Source organism: Pipistrellus kuhlii, unplaced genomic scaffold, assembly GCF_014108245.1.
Source record: "Pipistrellus kuhlii isolate mPipKuh1 unplaced genomic scaffold, mPipKuh1.p scaffold_m20_p_19, whole genome shotgun sequence".
Classification (NCBI taxonomy): domain Eukaryota; kingdom Metazoa; phylum Chordata; class Mammalia; order Chiroptera; family Vespertilionidae; genus Pipistrellus; species Pipistrellus kuhlii.
The window spans coordinates 12,539,157-12,548,166 of record NW_023425504.1 but is presented as its reverse complement, the minus strand read 5'-3'; positions in this window follow the sequence as shown (position 1 = coordinate 12,548,166).

The following is a 9,010-nucleotide window of genomic DNA, read 5'->3' as shown; positions in this document are numbered from 1 at the left end:
TTTAATTTAATTTTATTTATTTGTTTTTTAAATATATTTTATTGATTTTTTACAGAGAGGAAGAGAGAGGGATAGAGAGTTAGAAACATTGATGAGAGAGAATCATCGATCAGCTGCCTCTTGCACACCCCCTACTAGGGATGTGCCCGCAACCAAGGTACATGCCCTTGACCGGAATCGAACCTGGGAACTTTCAATTCACAGGCCGACGCTCTATCCACTGAGCCAGACCGGTTTCAGCAATTTCCTTTAATTTTAAATGTACTTGTCTGTCTTCTGGGAAATTACAAATCTTTATGGGCCTCCCCTCATATTGAGACAACCTAATTCTGCACACTTTAATATATATATATAAAACACTAGGCCCTAGACAGGTGGTGGGTCCTCAGCCCAGCCTGCCCCCTCTCATAGGCTGGGAGCCCTCAGGGGATGTCCTACTGATGGCTTAGGCCCGCTCTTGTGCCAGCCCCATCACCCTGCTGCTGCAACTGCCAGCCATGGCAGCTGCCAAGGTGTTTTCATCAACACGGACTCCAGTCCCTTCACCATGAAAAAATGACAACTTTCTTTAGGCATTTTCAAGATATGTCTTTCATAGGCTATGACATTTATTTGTTTTTTAATCTTCACCTGAGGATATTTTCCATTGATTTTTAGAGAAAGTGGAAGAGAGGAGAGAGAGAGAGAGACAGAGTGGAAGAGGGAGAGACAGAGAGAAACATCAGTGTGAGAGGGACACTTTGATTGGTTGCCTCCTGCATGAGCCCTGACCTGGGCCCTGGCCAGGGAGAAGCCTGCAACCTAGGTACATGCCCTTGATCAGAATCAAACCTGGACCCTGCAGTTGGAAAACCTAGGCATTATCCACTGAGCCAAACCCACTAGGGCAGGATAGACATTTCTTAGCCCTCTAGCAGCAGACCCTATTTTTTTTTCCTCTGAGAGTGTGGTGTAAAAGCCCTAAATCACCTTTTTGGATTCTTATACTCAAGTTACTAAGAATATTACCAGTGGCATACAGGGAGCTTAGCCAATGAGCAGTCAGAAAAGGTGTTTCCTCTGCAGCTCCTGGCTCTGCTCTGGCCCTGCTTAAGCTTGTGCCGCCCTGCCCCAAGCCACTCAGTGCCACGGCCTATAGGCCAGGAGTGGCCAAGGTGTTCTGGGACCCTGGCAGCTCAGGGCCTATGCATGAACCTACAGGTTCGGAGAAGCCTGGGTCCCAAGGATATTCCTGGGATCCAGGCCACTGGCACCTGCATATGCAAATCAACCCATCATCTTTGTTGGGTTAATTTGCATTCACACTCCTAATTGGCTGATGGGTGTCACAGAGGTACAGTCAATATGAATTTTTCTCATTTTTTAGTGTAGATGACCATGAACTTAAAATGGTCATTTAACAAAAAATGTGAAGGCTTTTATTTATCATTATTAAAATCAATAAGGTCTTTGTTTTTCTTTTTAGGTTTTGATACCTTCATTCATTTTTCCCACCTTCACCCATGCCTCTGGCCACCACCTATCTGTTCTCTGAATCTATGAGCTTGTTTTTTGTTTGTTTGTATTAGATTCCACATATAAGACAGTATATACAGTTTTTGTCTTTTTCTTTCTGATTTATTTCACATAGCATAATGCCCTCAACAACATCCATGTTGTTGCAAGATTTTGTTCCTTTTTTATGGCTGAATAATATTTCATATATGCCATAATTTATTTGTTCATCCATTGATGTACATTTAGGTTGTTTTCATATCTTGGCAATTGTAAATCAGCGAATTTCAACTTTTTTCATTTCATGGCATTCATTAACTAATTACTAAAGTTCTGGGGCACACCAGAAATATATTGTATTTTTGGCCAATCTGACAAAAAATAGGTATAATTTTTATTAACTTACAAAAAATAATAGTAATTACCTACTCTTTATGCTCCAAAGTGACATTTAAAAAAATCAGGTGCCTATATTTGTATATAAGAATTTCTGGTACCAAGAATTAACCAATCAGACACAACCTTATTATGCGATGTGACCAATAAGTTGCAAATCTATTGTTTGATGAATATATTTATGGCTCATGACAGGGCATTAACACTGGATGACTATTGTTGTAATGGCTGTTGTCATTTCTTTATTTGACAATCTAAGGGAAAAGAGTTCAGTACCCCTGACTAAATAGTCAGTTATTGGATGTTTTAACATTTTTTGTGGTACGTTTTTAAATCACTGTGTTTTTTTTTTTTTTTTCAAATTAGTGTTTTTGTTTTCTTTAGATAAATACCCAGAAGTGGAATTGATGAATCATATATTTGTTCTATTTTTAATTTTTTTAGGAACCTCCATAATACTTTTCATAGTAGTTTCACCAATTTACAATCTCACCAACAGTGCACTATGGTTTCCTTTTCTTCACATCCTCGCTAACACTTGTTATCTCTTGTCTTTTTTATGATAACCATTCTAATAGGTCTGAGTGACACTCTCCCAGGGTGAAATTGGAATTACAACTAAAATATAGAAAATCTATCCTAAATAATCAACTGAAGACTAGCTGGAGAGAACCCTGATAACCAAGATTGGAAAGTGAAGACCACAGAGACTGGTAGGAAGTGCAGAGACGCAAAAGGGCTGGCTGGACTCTCACAGACAGCAGCTGAAATTCCAAAGGGATATCTCAGCTGTGGCAGGTTCCCACTGTTAACTCTGGGGTCTAAACTTTAAGCTGGACTCCCAAGCCCAGAGTACCAGAACAAGAAAGGTGCCAACATAACATCTGGCTGTGAAAAGTGCTACTTGCCAAGTTGTCTGCCAGGGAGCAATCACTGGAAATGCAGGCACCCTTTTAAAGGGCCAACACAAAATTTTGTGTGCAGCCACTCATCTTGGGCTCTGGCAGAGTGGACTAGAGCTGTGTGAAGTGAATCCAGCACTGGGAGCTCTGAGGTTAGAGCTCAGAAGGTAGCTGCCCAGTTTCCTGTGCTGAGTCATTCCCTCATCCTGCAGAGGTCATTTTTCTCAGGCAGACCTTTATCATCCATGCAGCTTTTGCCTGGTGAGGGAGAGGGCAGCAATTACCGTTCCTGGTTGGAAAACCTCTTTCCCCACCCTGTGGAATTCACTGAGTCTCATTAAGAGACTAAGAATAGCAATCAGCCTGCAGGCAGAGGAAGATCTCTGGATGCTTTGAGTCTGCCTGATCTGCTTCTGGACCCAGGGCTAGGAAAAGCAGACCTTGGACATCTTGGTCCTTTCCAAAGGCTCCCAGCCCCAGCAGAGGGAGCCACAAGCTGTGGATTGCTGATAGCTCCAAATAGGACTCAGGGCCCATCATAAACAATGTCTGATGTTGTCCTGCACCAGAGACTCTCCCCTAAAAATCTGGGAGTTGTAGTGGCATAAAAATATGAATTTTTGCATTTTTAAGGAATGAACAATACACATCATTCATAAACACTTTCAGAAATAAAGGAAAAAATGATCATTTCCCAACCTATTCTCAAAGTCAGTATTACCTGATATCCAACTCAGACAAAGATATCTCAGTTAAAGAACAAACCAATATCTCTAATTAATATAGAAGGAAATACCACTAACAAAATATTAAGTGTGATAGGCAGAATTTAATACAGTCTCCCAAGATTATTGGCCAGATCCCAGGGTGAATAGTCCTGAAGGAGGTTTTGTGTGTTGGCCCTTTAAGATGGCACCTGGATTTCTAGCAGCCTCCCACATCTCTGTGTCAGACAGAATTCCCTCTGATTTTCATAGACAGATGTTATGTGGCAACCTCTTCTCAGCTCTGGTGCTCTGGGCTAGGGAGTCCAACATGGGGCTGTGGAACCATGCTGCTCAAATAGAACTTTTGAAGGTGAGTTTACCTTCCAGTATTGTGTGAGTTGGGCCAGCACTTTTTGTGTTTCCGCCCTTCCTACCAGTCCCTGGCTGTGGCTTCTTTTGTAAATCCTTGGTTACAAGACTTCTCTTCAGCTAGTCTTCAGATGGATATTGAGGATGATTGTTCTATTGAATATATTTTAGTTGTAATTCTTGTTTGGGCAATGGAGAAAATGAGTGTAACTTCCACATACTCTGCAGCCATCTTCGATCCCCTGTATTCTTTATTTATGACTAGGTTTTTTTTATTTTATGGTTTTTATGTCCTTTTTTATGCTGTTGAAGTTCTCACTAAGTTATTTGAGCACCCTTAATAACCATTATTTTGAACTCTGTATCTGGTAGTATGCTTGTCTCTATTTTATTTAGTTCTTTTTCTGGAGATTTCACCTGTCCTTTCATTTAGGACTTGTTTCTTTATCTCCTCATTTTGGCAGTTTCCCTGTGTTTGTTTCTATGTATTAAGTAGAGCTACTATGTCTCCCAGTCTTTGTAGAGTAGGCTTATGTAGTAGGTGTCCTATAGGTCCCACTGGTACAGCATTCTCAATAACCCAAGACAGGCACTTCAGGTGCTTTCCCCATCCCTGCTGCCCCATGTGGCTGTGTGGACCCTCCTGTTGTAGTTGAGCCCTGACTGCGGTTGGAATGTCAATGGAAGAAATTGACCCTCAGGCTGATTGGCTTCTAAAATTGGCCATTGCTACAGTGGAGGAGCTTCTGTGCAAAGTTTAATCCCACAGAGAAGACTCATTTCAGTGGGGCTCTGGTGGCCCATGAGTTCACCATTATGTGTGTCACTGGTATATGTGGTTGTATGGTCTGAAGCTATCCACCAGATGTGCTGGCTCTGGTGTCTCCCAGAAGATGTAGGCCAAGGTCAGACACTGATCTTGTCCATGCCCTGCCACCCTAGGGCCACCTAGCATATGCCACAGAGTGATCTGCAGATGGCTGCTAATTTTGATGGGCTTGGAGATGCTGGGAAAGGCCAAGCTGCAAACTGAGTCCAGCTGCTGCTAGTGCTGGGTCTAGGGCCACTTAGAAAGAGATTCAGGGCATGCTGAAGATAGACAGCATTTTTTTGAGGTTTGTAAAATAATTTAGGAAAGTCTTCAACATGAGCCAAGACAGACTGTGGAAAAGCCACAAGAAGTGGCTTTGGTGGGTTTGCAAGTTCGATGGGGTAGGATCTCAGGGGATTACCATGGTGAGAAATACTAACATTGTTAGCCAGGTTATGGGCACTCATACATGAAGACCACCTGGGCTCAGCAAAGGAAAAATGTTACTTTCAAGTATCACACTGGAAATGTTCCAATTTTTCCTGGACGTTAAAAATGGAGCTGAAAAATTCTCCAGAAGCTACCCTCAATGTAGACCCTCATGCCACTTTGGTGAAAAATGACTAAGATTCTTCTACAAGAAATTCTTATTGTCTTTTTTCCCACTTGTAAAGCTGCTATCAACAATATACCTCTCATCTCCATTTCTTTATATTTCTACAGATGCAGCTCAGCCTGCCTGACATCTAACTGTGCTAATAGTCTCTCAATGGCTTTTGGGGTTCTTTAGAATAAGTCAAGCTGTTAGAAGATTTGTCTGGGCAAGGTGTGTAGCTGACATCTAAAGGAACTATTTCCTGAGGCCAGGCACGCATCCCAACAGAAAGGGAAGAGCTGCCAAGCCTGGAGGCAGTGCAGAGTTACATGTTTTCAAAGCTTGCTGAATTTCAAATAGAAAATAGAAAATCTGACCATGCATACAAAGAAAGGTAACTTAATATTCTGCCTACTTCTCCCCATCCCCTAATGCCATCTATAACAGACACAGTATCACTCCTCCTTTTTTTAATTAAAACTATTATCTCATTATGGATCCTCATGCCTGGTCACAGGATGCTGTGTGTTCCCCAACCAAGGCAAGTTCAGGGGGGAGAAATCCTTATTGTTCAGATTATTATAGATATTCCTCTTTTTCCCCCCATAGCTCCCCTCCACCCAGTTCCCATACCATTCCAGGCCTCCCCCCGACACACACACACTGACCTCATCCATAGGTACCGTGTTTCCCTGAAAATAAGACATCCTCCGAAAATAAGACCTAGCGCATGGAAAGATAAGACATCCCCTGAAAATAAGACCTAGTGCAACTTTCGGAGAAAAAATTAATATAAGAGATTGTCTTATTTTCGGGGAAACAGGGTATAAGCTCTTTGTCCAATCTCTACTCACACCACCCACAACCCCTTCCCACTGAGAATTGTCAGTCTACTTCCTTTCCATTTCTCCTGATTCTATTACATTCATCAGTTTGTTCTGTTCATCAGGTTTTTTATTAATTTGATTTTTAGATTCCCTTGTTGATAGGTATAATATGTATTTGTTGTCACTTTGTTGTTCATATTTTTTTTATCTTTAATTTCTTCTCCTTCTCCTTCTCCTTCTCCTTCTCCTTCTCCTTCTCCTTCTCCTTCTCCTTCTCCTTCTCCTTCTCCTTCTCCTTCTCCTTCTCCTTCTCTTCTTCCTTCTCCTTCTCCTTTCATTATCTTCCCTTCTCTTCTCCTTCTCCCTTCTCCTTCTCCTTCTCCTTCTCCTTCCTCCTTCTCCTTCTCTCCTCCTCTCCTCCTCCTCCTACTCCTCCTCCTCCTCCTCCTCCTCCTCCTCCTCCTCCTCCTCCTCCTTCTTCTTCTTCTTCTTCTTCTTCTTCTTCTTCTTCTTCTTCTTCTTCTTCTTCTTCCTCTTCTTAGAGAATACCCTCCAGCATTTCATGTAATACTGGTTTGGTGGTGATGAACTCCTATAGCTTTTACTTGTCTGTGAAGCTCTTTATCTAACCTTCAATTCTAAATGATAGCTTTGCTGGGTAGAGTAATCTTGGTTTGGGGTTCTTACTGTTCATTACTTAGTATATTTCTTGCCACTCCTGTCTGGCTGGCGTAGTTTCTGTTAAGAAATCACCTGACAGTTGTATGGGTACTCCCTTGTAAGTAACTGTTTTTCTCTTGAAGCTTTTAAGATTCTCTCTCTGTCTTTTGCCCTTGGCATTTTAATTATGATGTGTCTTGGTGTGGTCCTTTTTGGATTCCTCTTGTTTGGGGTTCTCTGTGTTTCCTGGACTTGTAAGTCTATTTCTTTCACCAAGTGGGGGAAGTTTTCTGTCATTATTTCTTCAAATAGGTTTTCAATATCTTGCTCTCTCTCTTCTTCTGGAACCCCATAATTTGGATGTTGGCACCCTTGAAGTTGTCCCAGAGGCTCCTTACACTATCTTCATATTTTTTGGATTCTTTTTTCTTTTTATTTTTCTGGTTGGGTGTTATTATTATTATTATTATTATTATTATTATTATTATTTACTTCTTCATATTTCAAATCTTTGACTTGATTTTTGGGATCCTCTAGTCTGCTGTTGAATCTCTATATATTATTCTTTATTCCATTCAGTGTATGCTTAATTTCTAATTGGTCCTTTTTCATATCCTTGAGGGTCTCACTAAATTTCTCAGAGGTTTCTAGAAGATTCTTGAGTAACCTTATAACTGTGGTTTTGAATTCCATATCCAGTAGTTTGCTTTCTTCCCTTCTTTCATTGTGACTTGTTTCTTTGTCTCCACATTTTGGCTGCTTCCCCGTGTTTGTTTCTATGTACTGGGTCTCCTTGAATTGATAGAGTGATCTTGTGTGGTAGATGTCCTATAGGGCCCAGTGGCTCAGCCTCCCCAGTCACCTGAGGTGGACGCTATTGGTGTACCCCTTTGTGGGCTGTGTGCACAGTCTTGTTGTAGTTAAGCCTTGATTGTTGTTGGTATCACTGGGAGGAATTGAACTTCAGGCCAATTGGCTGTGATGACCAGCTTCATCTGCATTGGAAGATCTGTTGTACAGAAGACACCTTTATGGGGCAGGTATTGCTTCAGTGGGGCTTTGGTGTTCACTAAATCTTCCCCTTTAGTGTGTCTCTTATGGATGTGAAGAGTTATAATCTGGTATGATCTCTCATTGACCACTGGGTACACTAGCAGGAGCTACATAGAGATCTACAGATTCCTCCTCTTTGTATGGGATTTGGAAGTGCCCAGATGAGGTCCAACTGTGAAGTAAGGCCGGCGGCTGCTGTCAGATCTTGGACCTTTTTTTGGAAGCTCTGGGGCTCACTGACCCAGCTGCAGTTTGACAGGTGTAGGAAGGACAGGCCATTCATATGCAAAATGCAGTGTGCACAGCTTAGGTGGAGTTGTAAATTGGCTGGGGTGGAGTCTCTGGGAATCACTAAGGCAGAGCAAACAGCAATGTCCACCAGTCAGCCTTGTATGGGAGAGGTCTCCGTGTCCTCGTGTCCACTTCTCTTATGCAGGAACAATGATTGCTGTAAGCACCTCTGAGAGAAAGCCACCCTCGTGTTTCTGTCCTGATGCCAGACAGTCCAGTTTCTCCCTGTATGTGTCTGGGTCCCCAAGAGTCTTGCCCAGCCTGGAGTTCAGAGTAAGTGGGAGCTTGTATCTCCAGCCCGATTAAAAGAGCAGCACATCCAGGTGCCATCACATTCTGAGCCTCCACACCTCTCACCAGTCTCAATGCGCTTTCTTTACCTCTCTAGTTGTGGAACGTCTACTCAGCCAGCTTTTCCAGGGGTCTGGGTGGTAGTTGTTCTACATTTTAGTTGTAATTTTGATGCTGTTGTGAGAGGCAGTAAGTATAGGTGTTTACCTATACTGCCATCTTGGTTCTCCCAGATATGCCATTTTGGATAACATTCAGCAGGTCTGAGACTATTTACAACCACTGTTTATTCATGTGTTCCAGTTACTTGGAAAGCCTCTTGAATCTCAGGGGACCAAATCAAGCCTTGTATAAAGGGGCAGATTGTTTTTCTTGATCTATCAGGACCATTTTATTAAGAGATCCAAATATCTTGGGAAATATGATTAAAGTAATATGTAAGCCTCCAACCCCCACAATTTAGCATATATTTGGGGGGAGTTCAAAGCCTTACTGAATAGTCTGCTATGGATCCTATGATGGGAATCCCTGGATTAGTAGAAAAGACTTTTACTGATTATGGAATTTTGACTATAGAACATTTCACTCTTGAACTCTGATCACATGAACCATAA